The following is an 18156-nucleotide window of genomic DNA, read 5'->3' as shown; positions in this document are numbered from 1 at the left end:
GAATAGCTAAATCAAATCTTCTAAAATACAGTCTGAGTAGGGTGGAGTAGTTTTAAAATTCATAGTATACAGTAGATGCTAAATAAATGTTTGTTGACTTACTAAGGAACTTTTTATATGTCCTGATATTTGCTTATTAAGACTTTATATATAGTTCTGGTTGTATAATTTGATGAATAAATTCACATTTACCTTGTCTATGTTGTTCCTCTTACCCATGTAACTTTTCCTGCCTCATTGGACTGGTGAGACCCTCCTGTTTATTCTCTCTTCAAATAGAGTTTAGTCCACCTTTTAGATATTTTTAGTTTACCTGCCTTATCTGGAATTTTTTTATAAAACTAATATAGTAACAAAAATTTTCATTGGAATGAATATCCTGTGATTTTTCAAGATAAAAATGAGGTAATAATATTTTTGGTTAGTTCTCTAGCATTTATATAGCACTGTAACAGTTACAAAATTATGTACATGTTAAATTTAATCCTAACAAAGCCCTTGAGAAATAGGTTCTTTTGTCATTCTCATTTTACAAATGTGGAAACTGAGTCTGAGAAAAGTTATTTGCCCAAGTTTACACTAGTAAATATCTTAGTCAGGACTTAAACTAAGGTCTTCCCATTTCCAAGTTTAACACTTGTATCCTGTGTTCCACCTAGATTGCCCTTATGCTGTTCCTTTTTAAATCACTGAGTTCTTGTCTTCAGGGAATATTACTAAAGCTCCGGGATGCCTTAACTATATCACTACTGTTAGAGCAGAGTTCATAATTTTATAAATCTGGTTTAAGTTTTGGGGGGAGCTCATGAAGCCCATGATACCCGTATTTTAATATGGGCTTATTCCTACTTTTCCCCCCAGGCATATTCCTCAGTGATATTCCATTTTATTGATTCACTTTATATTTCATTTCCTGGAAGCAATTAATATAATCTGTAAATTTGGAGATTTCACTGTGTATTTTTTCTTTGTGGTATTTATTATATTTGTAGAGTATTAACTTTACTTCATTGGACATTTAGAAAAGTATCTATCACCCCTGCACTTTGTATCCTGTCTTTGAAGTGTTTTTTTTTTAGTTACTGAAAGAAAAATTTAAAAAGATTTCTGAATCTCGAAGCCTCTCTTCTCTGTCAGTCATGTGTCATGTTGTCACTGAGGTTCTCCATACTCAAAACAAGCCACTTCCATGAGTTAGAACTGTCTCTAACCAAATGAAATTCCTTCTATTGAATGGCAAATGGAACCAAAGCTCTTAACCAGGTGATGTAGAATTCACATAGGGCTTTGCTGGCCCATCTTTAAGCTTTTACCACAAATGATCTATAAACTTACCTGAATGTAGAGTTCTAATTCATTTTCTGTTCAAAGCTTTACTCAGCAAATCCTCTTTACCACTTTGCTTTCAGGTCAAATGTTCTTTTTGTCAGATATCTTATCATTTATATTTAGATCCCTTCAGGGGTATAAAACTAGTCAAGCAGTTTCCATTCTTGGGGTACAACTTGGGATTGTTCAAAGACTCATTGGTTTCTGGGCACACACTAAAATGGAGTGAAAGGTGATGGAAGTATTTTAAGGACTGTTCTTAACTCATTCTTTCTTTGAAACTATACTTTGAGATTCCTTAAACTAACAGAAAAATTTGAAAACAGGAAGTTACTCCTGCTTACTCATGCTGAGAGAAGGTCGTATTCTGAGAGAATATTTTCAAGTGACTGGAATAGTTGGCTCAGTCTATGGTGGGTATGAACCTCTGGCTGTTCACATTTGGAAGCTTTTACATAGCAGTTAAAACTAAAACTACCAGGAAGGAAGGAAGGAAGGAAGGAAGGAAGGAAGGAAAGAAGGAAGGAAGGAAGGAAGGAAGGAAGGAAGGAAGGAAGGAAGGAAGGAAGGAAGGAAGGAAAGAAGGAAGGAAGGAAGGATGGAAGGAAGGATGGTTGTCTGGTGATAATAAGAGAGATAGGGAGGAGGGGAGGGAGAGATCGAGGGAGGGCGAAACAAAGGTAGGAAAGAAAGAAGGTGGAGGAAAGAAGGAAGAAACGAAGAGAGGGGAAAAGGGAAGGAGGAAGAAGGGATACACTGGATAATTCAGTTCAATCAAGCAAGGATTAAGTTCCTGCACTATACAAAGTTCTAGTGCTGAGGATATAAAAGAGCACAAAGGAAAGAACTTAGATTGTACCAGAATACCATGGCATACACACAGAGACTGAAGTAGAAGGAAAATATGTCTTGAGGTGGAGGTAGCCCCTGTGTGCTCTGCAGGAAGCTCAGCATTCTCAGAGATATGGGGAAGAAGGACATTCTGGGCCCAGGGGCCAGCCAGTCAGCCTGTGGAAAAGCACCAATATAAGAGATGGGACTCCAGGAACAAGCGACAACTAGTAGCCTGGCTTGAAAGGAGCATGAAAAGGGAATCATTAGAAACAATAGTGGACTGGGTAGATGGAAGCCAGACTATGGAATGCCTTACATCCTAGGCTAAGGATTTTGTATTTTCTCTTAGAGACAATAAGGAATCCATTAAAGACAACTCAATTAGGAGTCTGTTCTATAATCCAGGCAGGCTGTGATGAGGGGTGAAACTATGATAGAATCTGTGTCACTGCAGAGAAGGGACTGGATGCTGAGAAATGTTGAAGGGGCAGAATTGATGACAATTAGGAAAGTAACTTTAGAAGCTGGGGCTAAGGTAGAGAGATACAAGAAATGTCTACTTCTGAAAAAAAAACAACAACAAAACTTCATTTGAGCTAAAGCCTGAAGATAGCCAACAATGTGAAGAAGTGATGAGGAGAGGATGTTAGTCATAGGGGAAGACCAGTTCAAAGGCCCAAAGATGAGAAACATAGCATTGTGTTAAAGTACAGCTAGAAGGCTAGTGATGCTGAAGCCCAGAGTAAGCAGAGGGGAGTAGGCTGAGAGGAATGGGTAGGAAGAGGACAGGTTGTGAAGAGCTTTAGTACCAAATACAAGATTTTAAATATGATCCTGGAGGTGAGACGTAAAGAGGTGACCTGGTCAGACTTAGACTCTGCTTAGAAAGACCATTTTGGCAGCTATGACCAATTGGACTGGATTTCTGCTAAGTTCTGTGACACTTTTCTTCTCTGGGTTATTTTACATATTTGAATCTTTATCTGGATTCAGAGCACTTTATAATGTAGTATCTGATTAAAATCCCAAATAGGAAAAACCAAGAATACAAAAGAATAGACATATAATCCAAGCTAATTCAATTCCATTCTGTTGTAAGTCTGACCAGAGTACTTTCTGGTATCTGTAATAGCAAGGTCAGACAGGGACAACCTTTATCTTACATCTCCCAATCAAAAAGACTCCATTATCATTTCTGAGCCCTTTCATGTGGAAAACTCTAGACTTGGTATAAGTAATAATTCTTTCTCCAGGGCTTTTGAGCCCTTCATCTGGATACCCTTGGCTTCTTATAATTCCTTTTACCTCTGTAATTGGTTGATTGGTAAGAAAGAAAAAGAGGAAGGGTATTCTCCATCTGCATAGCACCTTCTCTTTTGAGCCTGTCTTGTCTCACTCAGGAATCCCTCCCTACTACTAGACTTAGCCTTGAGAGCTATCAAAAGAATAGCAGAAGATCAAAGATCTTGCTTCCAGCAAATTATAGAGGATAAGGGGAATTTTGCAAGGACCCGAAAGCCTGGAGAATGGCTACAACTTTTTGTTCAATTTCCTTGGGCACTTACTCATGATCATATTGCAGGTAAGTGTCAGCAGTAGAACCTGAAACCAGATCTTCCTGACTCCAAGGCTGGTCCTTTCTCCATCGAGTCACACTGTCTCATGCAGATTCCATCTTGACTGGACTTCATAAAAGAGGATCATTAGTTGTTATTTTTCGTCCTTCATTTTTGAAGAGAACCAATAACATCACAAAGTGAAGTCTTGATTGTTTCATAAATTGGATTTGTGAGTCAGAGGAGCACAGTCACCAACCTCTCTCTTTCTTCCAGTCATTGAAGTCCAGTAGCAAGAGAAAAGTCAGGACAATGGGCAATGGCCCAGAATGTAGTAGAAGATCTTAGTGTTTTAGATGTCTGACCAAATAAGTGTTCTGCTGCTCTTGCTTAGGCCACTTTCATGGCCCCTGGAACAAATTGTTCTCATTTGCCCCTTATGGCAGAGGAAAACTTTCCATGCTAGGGGTAGACCTCTTAGACCTCTCCCCTAACTCACCAGTGGGTTTGAGCCCTGTTATTACCCTCAGCCTGGTGTAGCCATCTGTGAAAAGGAGAGCCAAAAAGGCCCAGTAGTGGGGAAAGCAGGCCCGGTGGATGCTTTAACAAGTGCCTGACTGAGGAAGGTGAGTAGGAAGATGGGTTTGGGGACAAAGTACAAACGAGAAGCCATTCCAGAAGGTTCCTGCAGTTATCAAATGCCTCCCCTCAACACATTCAGTCCATTAAAAGAAACAGGAAGGGCAATAGATGTCATGGTACTTCCTTCTTGTTGGCTAGAAAATTGTAACCTGGATTTTCATTGACCAAAGGAGATTCCTGGGCTGTGCCCATAAGTGATTCGCTGTGCAATGTTCTAGAGCGAATAAAGCAGGACTCAAACATGAGGGAGCAGATTCCTCAGCTTTAGAAAAAGGTCCAGCCATCAGAGAGGGAGCCACTGACTCAAAGAGGGAAGGAACTTTTCTAAGAAAAAACTTCTTTAGAAAGAATCAAAGTACAGAGACTTACTTTCAGGATTCGGGGCTAATGCAAAAAAAAAATTCAGTTTGGTAATTAATACTCTTCACAAACAGATCCCAACTTACCTTTCTGGCCTCCTTATGTAACACTTGCAGGGACTTTCTAGTTCAGCCTGTCCCCATGACTTTGCAGTGACTGGAATGTGCTCCTGCCTCACCTCCTCCTCTTGGAATCTTTGGTTTCCTTCAAGACTCAGCTCATGAGTGCTGCCTTCTGTATGAGGTCTATCCTGGTGCTAATTCATTCCAAGCCCCTCATGATCATCATATGTTGGATATATACATACATATATACTAGGATATAAACTCCTTGAGGAGAGGGACCATTTCCCTTTTATCTATATCCCCAGTGCCTAGGATCTTTAGTTTCTTCTGACTTGATGCTCTTAGGAAAACGTTAACAATCAAGAGTTCTTGAAGGACCTCATTATTTGTAGGGAATTTGTTCTTCATTTGAACCTTGTGTAGAATTTCCTCCAGTAGCAAGTTTGTTTTCTTTTTTATGCCTTATTAGATATTGATGATTGGGATAGTGTTGAACAAAGTAATTTTTATGGTTTCATCTCTTAAGGAAACTTAAGTACATGCATGAGGGATAGATACCCTGTTAGATGAGGTTTTAAGACTATCTTTTTTGCCACACCAGGTACCTTTTTTTTTTTGTAATCAACAAAAAATAAAGTGGAGACGTGCATTTTATGTACCTTTCATCCAGTTTTGTAAATCTGATATATAATAGAAAGGTATCGCAGGCTGACCAGCAGTCTGTGAAGTTGGGGGTTCTTTTGACTAGGTGTGACAACAAAGTCGGATAAGGATGGGTAGACAGCTGAATGTTTCAACCTATGGTCCTGGAGTTGCAAGGAGCTGCTCCACAAGGCACAGGGTTGTCTTTATTTTTATACCTCAGTGGTCACATATTTCCTTGGCACATAGTCTCATTTTTCAACCTACGTGATTTCTTACAGATAAGTGGATATATCACACATTAACTTTTAACAAATTGTTTAATTAACATTCTATGTCTGTCTTGCATACCAAGTTGCTATAGATTCCAACAACAAAGCAAAGCTTGCTAAAGATAAATGTTTTCTCGTCACAGGCAGGGTAACCAGGAGTCAGTTCCCACTAACCTGTGAGGTGACCAGATGTGTTAGAAAAATCATTGTTGCTTTTAATCAACTTACATAATTAATCAGAATTAGCATATTATGATTTGGAAGGAACAGAGGCTTAGGTAGCTATGAATTTAGATGTTTGGGGAAGGAGCTGGGTGGATCAGGTTAGTGGTTTGGGGTAGAGAGGCTATAAATAATAGTGTAAGGGACTGAGTTTCAGAGGGGACAATTTTGAATGGAGGGAGAGACATTAGTAGAAGGACAGGCATGTAAAAAGGAAATCCTAGTAGTAAGGCCATTTCCCATGAGAGTTGTGGGTTTTGAAAGTTTGTCCCTGGGTCCCAGAGTGCTACTGTCTTCATGTGGAGATATGTGCCTCCATGGAGGGGATGTTTCCCCTTGGCAACAGGAGACCCTGCACTCTGCTCAACTGAAGCAGAAGGCTTAGCCCTCACTTGAGGCTTGGCTAAATTTGATTTCTTCCTGTACCTTTTCACCACCACTCCTCTCCCCTCCCCATGTTCTTGAACATTGACATGGACATGAGACACCTGGATAAAAAACCTTGTGGGATGTGTGGGACAGCTCAAAGAGAATCCAAAGCTGGGAAGGATAGCCATGAAGCAGAGTGGAGGGGGCTATTCAACCCCCAAGGGCTGAAGCCTTATCCCACCTCCCAGCTGAGGCCATCCTGGGTCCAATGCTGCCATTTCATCCAGATTGTGAACCTCCATTTGCCTCTTTCGGTGCCTTTCTCTGGGACTTCCCCATGTTCACTGGCATTGCCCCGATCCCAGGAGGAGGGGCTCATCACTGTACTATAAAGGGCTGCTGTCAGCAGCCCCAACCTCCCTTGACCCAACCGGAGGTGGGCTGGGCCCCTCTGTATGCCCAAGGTCTGGCACTACCCCTTGTCCATTGCCATTTTGGACACTCCTTTTTTTATAACTTTTATACTCTGGTCCCTGGCCTCGCTTTTCTCTCCCTTCCCTGTGCTTCCCTATGGGGCTGGGGTCCTTTTTAACATTTCTATTTGTATAAGTGTTGAACCAGTCAATAAAATACTATAAAATTAAATTTATATCTCAATAATAAAATTATTATATTTTATGAGGTTTATTAAGGATTATTAGAAATCAAGGAATAAAAGGATACAAAATAAAAACCACATGCCCATGGCTGATTAGCCCATTTAAAATCCCCATGCTTAGCTTACCACCATACTTGCTGCATCATCCCAAAAAAGAGGACATGGGCAGAGTTACCTCCAGTTAAATACAGATAACATGATCCCACCAATGTGGAGATGCAGGAGAGATTATAGGGAATTTTGGGAAATGCTAAGGACTTCTGGGGAATGAAGTCAAAGGTTCAAAATCTCCATTTATACATCCCCCCAAGACCCACGGAAGACTAGTCTCTCCAGTGGGTCTTGTAAATATACCAACTTTGAAATTACAATAATTTGAGGATAAGAGGAAAAGAGAACAAAACCAATAATTGCTAGGAGCATTGACAAAAAGCCAGTTAGAGGGCAGTCCCCTTCAGCATATGAGTATACATACAAAACAATTGCATTCAAACCCCACACAGTTCAAATCACCACATCCCAAAGTTCACTGTTTCTTCTAGAATGGGTGTTATCTGTGCAAACATCTTAATGATGTCTTCTCTAAACAGTTCGTTTTCTGGATTTGGAGAGGTATCATGTTTCTTAACCTAAAATTACTCTCAAAAGGAATTTAAACTTTGCAATTTAAAATAATAATAATTTTTTATCCCTTCATGGTTGCCAAAACTGTAAAAATTAAATTTATATCTCAATAATAAAATTATTATATTTTTATGAAGTTTATTAAGGATCATTAGAAATCAAGGAATAAAGAGGATACAAAATAAAAACCATGTGCCCATGGCTGATTAGCCCATTTAAAATCCCCACACTTAGCTTACCACCATACTTGTTGCATCATCCCAAAAAAGAGGACGTGGGTGGAGTTACCACCAGTTAAATACCAATAACGTGATCCCGCCAACGTGGAGACACAGGAGAGATTATAGGAAATTTTGGGAAATATTAAGGACTTCTGGAGAATGAAATCAAAGGTTCAAAATCTCCATTTATACAACAACTTTGGTAAAAAAAAATCAAAATTAATCAGAATTACTTAGGAGATAACTAACTGCTAAGTGCAGGGTCAAAGAGTAGAGTCAGCACAATCCAGATTTAGGTATTTTCCAATTTCCAGCCTTCATATTTCTAATGTTTCACTAAGGTATCTTAGAAATGATACTTGGATTTCAGTAAACACTACAAGCCAGTGAAGTGTGATGTACCAGCCTGTGCCTGAGAAGTGATTAATATGCCATCATCCCTGACTTGCAGTGTGGGTTGTTAGAGGCAAAAGAGTGGTTGCCATAAACTGTGACCACGAAAATATGGTTTCAAGACTTTAAATTGCCAAAACTGTAAAGATAATTTTTAGTGTCCTGGTTTTATATCAAAAATAAGTGGTCGCCATGGGAAAATTCCCAAATATTAAATATACCCAAGCCAGCTGGGTTTTATGGAGATTTTAATTAATACAAATGAAGGAATTAAAGAAAGGGAGAGAGACAGAGTAAGAGGAAATAACAGGAAGGCTAGGGCCTAGGGCAATGGCCTAGGCCTTTCTCTTTAAGAGAGAAAACTAAGTCAATCTTTAATCACTCACCACAAGATTGTCCTGAGCAAAACTCTAGTGTTCAGAGACCCAGAAGTTCAGCTCCTGAGCTCAAGTGATCTGAACTCTCCTGAACTGGTTCAAACAGCTCCTTTTAAAGAGAAGTTTCTCCTATGTCACCTCCCCTAAGTTTTCACATCTAGCAATCACAGTAGATGCTTTTTCAAAGGACTGACCATTCTTAATTCACATCTTGTTATCACCTTCTTAATTCACATCTTGTTATCACCTTCTCTGGGTAGACTAAAACTTCTGAGTATTTCCCATCTCTTTGCTAAGCTTGCCCTTTTAGTGATTAATTTGACCTTCATTGGTACTTAGCACCCTTTTGTTAATTAGATTTAAAAATAGACCTAGCTTAAGGGCTTTTGCCTTACTATAAGTATGGGTTAAGTACTCTTCATTGTTCAGTAAGGAGTTTTACAACTTTATCTTCCCCTAAAGTATGCCTAAGTATGTGTGGGGTGATTTTAAAGTTCCCAATACATTCCTGATCAAGTACCTCCATTGTTTAAATGGGAATAGCCTTAACCAAATGTTTTAAGGTAGAGTTTGAGCAGTTTTAAGATTCACAGGGTGGAGAATCTGAATGTGATTTTGCTAGAGACTTAAATTAAGCCTAGGGAAAAAAGGAAGGGGGGTTTTCCACCTAAGTGGCTACATGGGAATCTTTTAGGTTTAATTCTGAAAGTATGATCTTGATATTCTGAGGGGATTAAAGTCGGACGTATGTATTAATCCTGCTGCAAGTATTTTGCTCTCATATTATTTTTCCTGCAATTTGAGAGAACAATAATCATAGCAATTCCAATAGTAAGGGATGTTAGTGGGAGAAGTCACATAGAGGGGGGCTGAGTGGGTGTCTCCATCTTTCCAAGCGGTCGCTTTGCGACCCTTGGTTTCCATGTTAGACAGTGTGGCTTTGATGACCCCCAACAGAAAGGGATTTGCAGAGAAATCTTCTGGCTCCTTTCTTATATTTTCAACAAGGATATTTATGATAACTGTCATTCTCAAATAGATTTTATGGGATGAGGAAATAGACATATGAATTAACATCCAAATGTTCTGTTGGTGATTATGAAAATAGATCAATTTCTTTAGAAATCCTGAAAAGGTGTGATACCTTTTTGTCAGCTTTTTTTAATTATTCAAGTTCCATTTATAAATACTATAGGGATGGTTTCTCTTAAATCTCCCACTCAACTTTCCATGGACTTATCTTTTCATTACTTTTTGCTGTTTTATTTGAGACAGTGCTGTTCCACAATCACCTTGTGTGTTCTTTATCAAACAAATTTGTACTCTAATTTCATGTTACCCTTTGGCTATTTTGTCTTTCTCCTTGTCAAGATAATCAAATTTATTGCTGGATAACACAGTTTCTAGGTTCTTTGTTCATTTTGTTAACCACTTTACGTTGATTAATTTTCTATGTGCATTGGTGACAATTAGAGCTAATGAGCTTCATACATTTTCCATTTTTGGTGCCAATCACTTGTTTGTCAAATTTGAGTGGCCATTAATTGCATGTAATCTAGATCTTTACCCATTCTTTCTCATATATTGATTATTTTTGTTTTAACTTAATTTGAGTCTGCAAATAGCTGATTTAGAAATTACTTTCGCATCTGTCACTGATTGTTTCTGTCTGTTTAGATATTGTCAATTTAAGGTTTGTTTTTTCTTAGGTTTTGGGGATCTTTGCCATATCTAGTGCCTTCTGATTCCTTTCTTGAAGTCATTACTTACATCACGATTAAAACTTAGTCTATGAGACTAAGACTTCTTTCATTTCTTACTCCTGAACTTTTTTCCCAATGCACTTTTCTCTACCTTCCCTATATCCACCTTTTCATTAAAGTCATCAGGTATCAAGATATATATTGACTTGGTTTAAAGTATCTTGCTGAATTATTTTTGGATTTCTTTTCTTCCTCTTTATCTCCGACAAATATATATTACATATATACATTGGCATATATAGGTGTATACATATGGAATATGCCCCGATATATATGAAACTCCTTTGCCACTATGGGGCTGCCTGGAATTTGAATTCTTTTGGGTTTGGAGGAAGTTTTTCCAATCTCTGGGGAACCCTAGTTGTTATAATAACTACACTACACTACAGATACTCTTTTTTTTTCTTTCTCTGTTTCCCCTGCACTTCTCCTTTGCTCCTTCCACTAGGCTCAGGTGTTTGAAATAGAAAGAGATGAATCAAGTGACTTGGTCATACCACATGCTGGGGCCTTGATACCATTTTCTTCCAAACTCTCTCCACAGCTCTGCCTTGCCTACTCTGGTGGTGCTTCCTCTTGAAAGGAGTCCAGCTCCTCTCCGGGTTAGTCTGCCAGTTTCTTCCAGGGTCAGTTCCATCCTCCTTATCATATCCTCCAGAAGACCTCTACTCTTTTCTCTTTGATTACCCTGCTTATTTTGTTTTCTGGGGGGCAGCCTATATGTGTGGCTCTACCGGACAACAAAAAAGTTAAAATATAAAATATTCAAAAACTCTGCTGGTTACCAGTCCTCTAAGAGGCAGGTCACCAGTTGAAGACAACTACCAAAGACGATGATGACTATCTCCAGAAGACTGCTTTGCAGAAGACTCTCTCCAACCAAAGAAGTTCAGGGCTTTTATCGTGACTTCTTGTCCCTTCCCCTCTTCACAGAGGCCAATCACAGCTTCCAAATTACCTAGCACTGTGCAGGGGGGCAGTGTCTATGGGATCCACTTATCACCTCTGAAGGTGTTAACTTTTATCATAGGCTTCTGAAGGTTTCAACTTTTATCTTAGGATTCACAAGTTTCTGACTAAGTTATCACCCACTTTAGCAAATGACTTGCTTGAACCCTCTTACTTAGTGTTAAGTAGGGGTGCTTTGAGTTCTGGAGTTATCACTCATTTTAGCAAGTGACTTGTGAATTCTCTTCAAGTAAGTAATTTTTAAATTCTCTTACTTGATGGCTAACAAAGTGTTAATAAGTAGGGGTGTTTTCAGTTTTAGTTGATCAATTTAAAAGTTACTGATGCTAGAGAAAGAAAGTCTGATTCACACTTCACTATTTAAGGCTGAAGGGGATATGAAGATGAATTGGACACGAACTCTACTCTCTGGTAGTCTGTAGTCTTGTTGGGGAAGATAAGCCTCATTTTGACCAAAAAACTGTAAGAGAGGAACTTGGACTTAACTTACCAGAAGGAAGAGAGAAGCAGATTTTGCAGACTGAAGGACCAACTGGAACAGGGGAAGGGCAGGAAGGAGAGAGGAAGTTAGAGGATCTGGACAGTTGGGAACTGAAGCCCAACAAAAAGGAGGACCTGAGTGGACCTCTGGACCAGCACCCTCCTCCTATGACTCCTAACCCAGTTTCCAGAGAAGACAAGCTGAGTGAATAGAACTTCAACAGGAAGCTGTTCACTATAAGAATTCCTCTAAATCCCCTGAAGTCCTTGAACTTGTTATAATAGCCAAGGCAGCTAGAAAGTCAGGACATCTTCACAACTGACTCCAGGGCGGGTCAGGCAAACAAAGCCTGATCTTGCCAGACTTTGGGAGAAGTGGTTCGGTTATTTCTAGGGACCTCCCACTTCCTCTTTCCCAATATCTCATTTCTCAATTCAATTGCCCTACCTTTCATTTTGTTCCCTTAGAATAAACAGCTGTTCATCAGAGCAAGTGACTGGTTTCATAGTATCTAAGAAAGGAAGGTGACTTTGAAGATTGGGGGGAGGGAAGTTACATTTCTCTCTTCAGAGAGGGAGAAGCTGTTTGTATCAGATTTGTTTCAACCTAGAGTCAGAGTGGGTTTGCAGGGAGAAGAGAGGGAAATCAATCCATCCCCTTTCTCTTTCTATATGGCTCCATTCCACCTCTACCTCACTCTGGTCCTGACCCAGTAGGGGGAGATTCCATTCTCTCTCCCTATATTACAAAACATAATGTGAAAGTTCATAATATATAGACAAAATACTACAAGAATTCCAAGGTTGGCAGGATCCCTTTTGACTAGAGTGAGTGGAACAAGGAAGTCTGTATGAGAGGCGATGGCATTTGAGGCAAACCTCCAGTCATGAATAAGGTTCCTCATAGCCTGTTGGGGATACTCTTAAGAGCAGGGAATGTCCTGAGCACAGGCACAAAGATGGGAAAATGGAGGATGGATTTGTAGACCATTGAGTGCTACCTTACTCATAGATGTGAAGAAAACTATAGTCATGGAGTCGTATTATTAGCGTCATTATGGTAGTATTTGCAATAACAGAAACAATAGGTGGTGGTGGTGGTGGTGGTGGTGGTAGTAGTAGCAGCAGTAGCAGTAGCAGTAGTATTGAAGTGATATTGGGGCATGTGGATAGCACAGTAGAGAGTACCAGGCCTGGCATCTGGAAAACTGAGTTCTGATCTTGCTTCATACACTTCTAGTGGTGTGACCCTGGACATGCCATTTATCCTTTGTTTACCTTACTTTCCTCATCTCTATATTGAGAATGATACTAATAGTACCAGAGTTGTTATGAGGATTAAATACTATTTCAATATTTAGCACAGTACCCTGGCAATATTAAGTGCTTGCAAATGCATATTTCCGTAGTTGTCATCGTCATAGTGATGGTGAATGTGGAAGGCTTTGAATGTTCTTGAAAATGGGCTTTTTCTGAGATGCTTGTGATTCAGCCATGGCTGAATTAAAGATCTAGAATTTCTAGAAAACCAAATAAGTGGCTTTCAAGAAAGAGCATCTTTCACAGTTTGGATCCTGGTGAACAAGAGATAGCATCTTTCTGAATGCTGCTAGCTCGCTCTTGGAAAGGTTTATACTATAAATAGAGATGTGTGTGTGTGTGTGTACTAGTCACCCTGAAACAAGGATCAGTTTACTCACTTGATTAAAACCTTTCCTGAGTGCTTCTTGGATGATTTCCCTTTATATTCACAAAGCATTCATTTCTGGATTTTCAAGGTAATCACACTTGGTTCCGCTTCACAGGGTAAATATACGTAGAGTCCAAAATTTCCGTAATCCTTTAAGAATCCTGGAGCATGAGATATCTTTGGGCTTCAGTAGATGAAAGGCTAGCTATCAAAATCTTTCAATCACTGATAATACCTTTAATTAGGGAGTTGGGGCAGTTCCCTACAGTTTGAACAAACAGAGCATTCTATTGTTTTGAAATAGCCAGGGCTCAAATTAGGTTTTATCCAAACAGGTACAGAGCAAAAGCCTGTGGCTTTCTGGTCCTTCGCTCTTGTCGATGTATATGCCTCCTTACTAAGAACGCACCGTTCCAGCAGACTTTGGAGTCTGTTTCTATACGTTGATCCTTGAAATGATCTATGATTTCATCCTAGGGTCACTGCCTTCATCGAAGTAGGCAGCATCTTATCCTTGACTTCTTATCCCATGTGGCTTTTGTCTTTATTTTATGAACTTCCCCCATTGGCTTATATGTTGCTGCGTGCTCACATGTACCATGCCATTTCTACTGTCCTCTTGGTGATATTCATTTTTAATTATTTAAAGGCTTTTGTATCTCATGTTTGCTACCATACAAAGACACTAATCGGATGTTGGTATCAAAAAGATGGGCCTTTGCTTTCATAAGAATCTTGGGGTCATTAAAGGAGCTCTGTCCTTTTGTTTAGCTCTGGGTTCAGCTCATCAATCTGTACTGTCCGTCCCATATACATACACTGAGCACTACTGGTTATTCATCCAAATGCATGTTGAACATCTAAGTGTGATAAGATCACTCTGAATCAGAGTCCATGTCCCTCTCCCACATCCTCCATGTAGGATAAGCTAGTTCTTTCACTAAAAGGCAATGAAGCTGTTATTAAGATTTGATTGGAGGGGGCATCTGGGTAGCTCAGTGAATTGAGAGCCAGGCCTTGAGAGGGGAGGTCCTGGTTCAAATCTGGCCTCAGACACTTCCCAGCTGTGTGACCCTGGGCAAGTCACTTGACCCCCATTGCCTAGCCCTTACCACTCTTCTGCCTTGGAACCAATACACAGTATTGACTCCAAGACAGAAGGTAAGGGTTTAAAAAAAAAAAAAGATTTGATTGGCTCAGGAGGCAAAAGCCTAAACTATTGATTGATGCAGCTTCCTAGTAGCCTCTGGCCATGTGGATGTGGCTTTCTTATTGCCTAATGGCATCAAAAAGACCATCTATGTAATATGGGGGGCCTTCAGCCATGGAAGACATCCCAGGGCCACATGAATCACTACACTTGCCCTGCTAATAAAACATCTAACTGAATCATTTCCCTTTGATGCTTCAGTTAACCCTCCTTTCTTAACTTTTGAATGAACTATGTCTCATTTCATTCCAACTCTGAAGCTAGACTAACAGAGGATTGGCCCAAGGAAGACTCACTCGTTATACTTGGGCAGTGGACAAGCTCGTCCATTTGGTCTTTCCTTTGTGGATGGTCAGGCCAAAGTCCTTTGATCAATGAACCTGTTTCAGGACGTTCTCCGGTGCTCAGCACCGTAACATAATCAGTACAATGGCATTGGCAAACAGGACATTCTAGAGGCCCTCATCATGCCCAGGGAATCCATCTTCAATTTGGAGCCTGGGTTGAATCTCCTCCATCACCATGGAGACATGTCCTTGTTTTATGCCTCATCTGCTATTTAGGAGCAGGAGGCCATTGGAATGGGTTATTTCTAAATAGTCCATTCCAGTCTTGAATACTAATGTACATATATAAATATACATGCACATACGTGTGTGTACACTCACATACACACACTTTATACCAAACTTCCTTTAGAGCTGAGCCTCCAGGGTGCCTGCTTCTATGAAAAACCCCACTGATCTCTCCAGATATTAGTATTCTCTCCTCCTCAAATGACGTTATATTGCTTTTTCTATATACTTGTTATCCCTGCTCTGAATGAAGATGCTTTCACTTTTGGCTAGCAAGCACCTATTAGGTACTTGAAATAGTCATCAAACTGAATTTAATTTCTGTCCTAGAATCTAATTTAAAGCTGTGGGTTTCTCCAATAGCACAGGATTTTAAAAACTAGAAACAGACTTTTAAAATAGCAATTTAACTATATGTAAACCTAACTACAAAATTATAGACACATGTACATACATGTGAACATGTGCACTCCATCTGGGCTATTTTCCTGAACTTCTCCTTTTACTTGAAGTTTAGGTCCCAGAAGGACAACTATTCTCAGGTTTGAGGGGTAACCTTGTGGGTGGGTACTTCTAACTGTGTAGCTCCTGAACCCCCACCAATGCTTCCCATTAACCGTCGGACAATGGACTACATTTATCAAAGGCATTTATTTAGTAAGATGATATAGCAGGAAAAGTTGGTATAAATTCCTCTCAAAAGTTTTCCCTTTCCTACAAAATCACATGGGTTCATAGACAGAGTAGGCTAAAATACACATGACAGAAGGGGTAATTTGCCACTCCTGGTACTGGAAGTTATTCTCTCTTTGTAGAAATCTTAAGAGGCTCCCGTGGGTGCAGCTCCATGCTGCCTATGCCACTCATCTGGCCTGTATCAATATGTTCCTTTTTAGACTCCATCTCCGACACTTCTGTGCAAAGAGATCACACTCCCAGCAGCTGCCTTCTTCCTGGGCTAGCTGTCCTGTTGCATCTGGGGCTCTCTTCAGAGTGCCTCTGCACTCCCAGTTGGATCTGTTGTTTCCTCTAGTCCCATTTCCCCTATGACATGGTCAGTGGGAGGAAGAGAGAGGAGGTAAAATCCTTTCCCTACCCAAATGTGATTCCGTCAAAAACCCATTATTTTTTCCCTTCTTCTGGCTCTACTCGCAGAAAACTTGAAATCCCTCCAGTCATTTAAAGCCCTCAGAGACGCTCTCTGAGCTCACCTATACAGCCACTCATACAGTCCCCTTTGGACTCATTCGAAGAGTTTTACACCTCATAAAAGGATTACATTAAAACCCAGTCATATGGGGCTGCCTATTTTACAGTTTGTAATTATATTCAGTGATACCTTCTATGATTACACTAAACTCCCTTCCTTACCCACAGACATGGACATGTATTTCACCATATATATGGGCTTTTTTGAATTTTACATGCAGTATGCATGCATATGTATATATGTACGTGTGTGCATATCACACATATCCCTGTAGCTCTATGGGAATGTGGAGTGAGGGAATGATTTTTGGATTTGATGTAAAATAATTATTTTTTATCAGAAATAGCTTCTATACCAATATTTACATATATAATTGGTACCATTTACACACCAACTGCTCATCTAAATAGATGTTCTTTTTTCCAATGGCTATTTGAATATTTCAGATTTCTCCTTGCCCCAACAAAGTAGAGCTCAATTCTGCTATTATTTACTAGATTATTTCTTCATTCGCCGTAGCTAAACATGTTAAATATACACATAGACTTCCGGATGACCAATCTTCCAGGAGGAAGCCTCTCTTAAGTTTATCAAAGCTAGTTCCCAGGTAACCACCACATAGTCTTTCATTCGCCCAATACTAAAAGTTTGCCTCGCTGGCTAAAGCTCTGCTAGACCTTGCTTTCTTCTGGCAGAAACTCTCTAAACATAGGGTCACCTCCATGCCATAATGAGGGATCAGAGCAGGGTTCGGGGGGACATTTCTTCAGCATAGGTAACCATCTATGTGGGTCTCAACATATCCGTGGCACTAGCTGGGTTTAAGGGTGTTGCCGAAAGTACACATAGAAGGAGTCTCCCCAGCATTATAAAACTGATGACAGAGGCTAGATTTGAATCCCAAGATGCTATCCATCTACTCCAACACACCATCTCTCGTTTTCCTGTCTCAATCTAAATCTCATTTTTATTGTTCTGATTCACTCACTGCACACTGGGCTTTATTCAGTCAGGAAATTTTATAGTAATTCATGAAAGATTCCCTTGTAATAGAGCAAAATTGCTTTCTACTTCCCAGCAATTAATAAGTACTCTTTAGATCCCTGATCTTCTACAAATTCAAAATGTTCACTTACATTTTTCTTGACCTTTTGACTTAAGTTTGCTTTATTTTCTCAAATATTGAGATCTCTTTGCATTTAAATGGTAGCCATTATTTTCCATCATTTCTTTTTGTTATGATTCTTTTAAGGACTATTTCCATGGAGCAATGTTTTTCTTCCTCAGCTACTAATTTGGGCTCACACTTTGCTGCTCTAGAGATAGGTGAAATCTCAGGTGGTATTTCTACAGAATAAACAACAGGAACTGATCAGAGCTTGGCATAAAAAAATAAAGGAAGGGACTGTAAAGGAGAAATTACTTGCGTATTTTAGCCTCTGTGTCACAATTGCTGCAGCAACTGTATGTCATGATTAAAATCTATGTAGTACTGTCTCCAAGAAAAATATGAATGTAACTTGGGAGTTGTTTGGTTGGTTTCTTTTTAAGAAACCCCTTTCCCTCAGGATTGTCATAGACAATAAGGATCCATGGAAGAGGTGATTGTGAGGGCTCTGTAAAAGGTTTCTGTTTTCAGAAACATGATGCTGTGTTTTTAGTTTAGGCATTTCCCAACTTGGATAAGTGAGAGTG

The 18156-nt window shown here is 39.7% G+C and overlaps 1 protein-coding gene across 2 annotated transcripts in view; it reads left to right on the top strand.

The window, feature by feature from the left end:
* NME7 (NME/NM23 family member 7) overlaps window positions 1-18156 on the top strand; it is a 193716-nt gene that overhangs the window by 175015 nt on the left and 545 nt on the right. The gene's annotated exons all lie outside the window — the stretch shown is intronic.

The sequence above is a fragment of the Monodelphis domestica genome, chromosome 2 (genome assembly GCF_027887165.1).
Source record: "Monodelphis domestica isolate mMonDom1 chromosome 2, mMonDom1.pri, whole genome shotgun sequence".
In the NCBI taxonomy this organism is placed as follows: Eukaryota; Metazoa; Chordata; class Mammalia; order Didelphimorphia; family Didelphidae; genus Monodelphis; species Monodelphis domestica.
The sequence above is the reverse complement of the archived record's forward strand: the minus strand, read 5'-3'. Positions and strand labels throughout refer to the sequence as shown.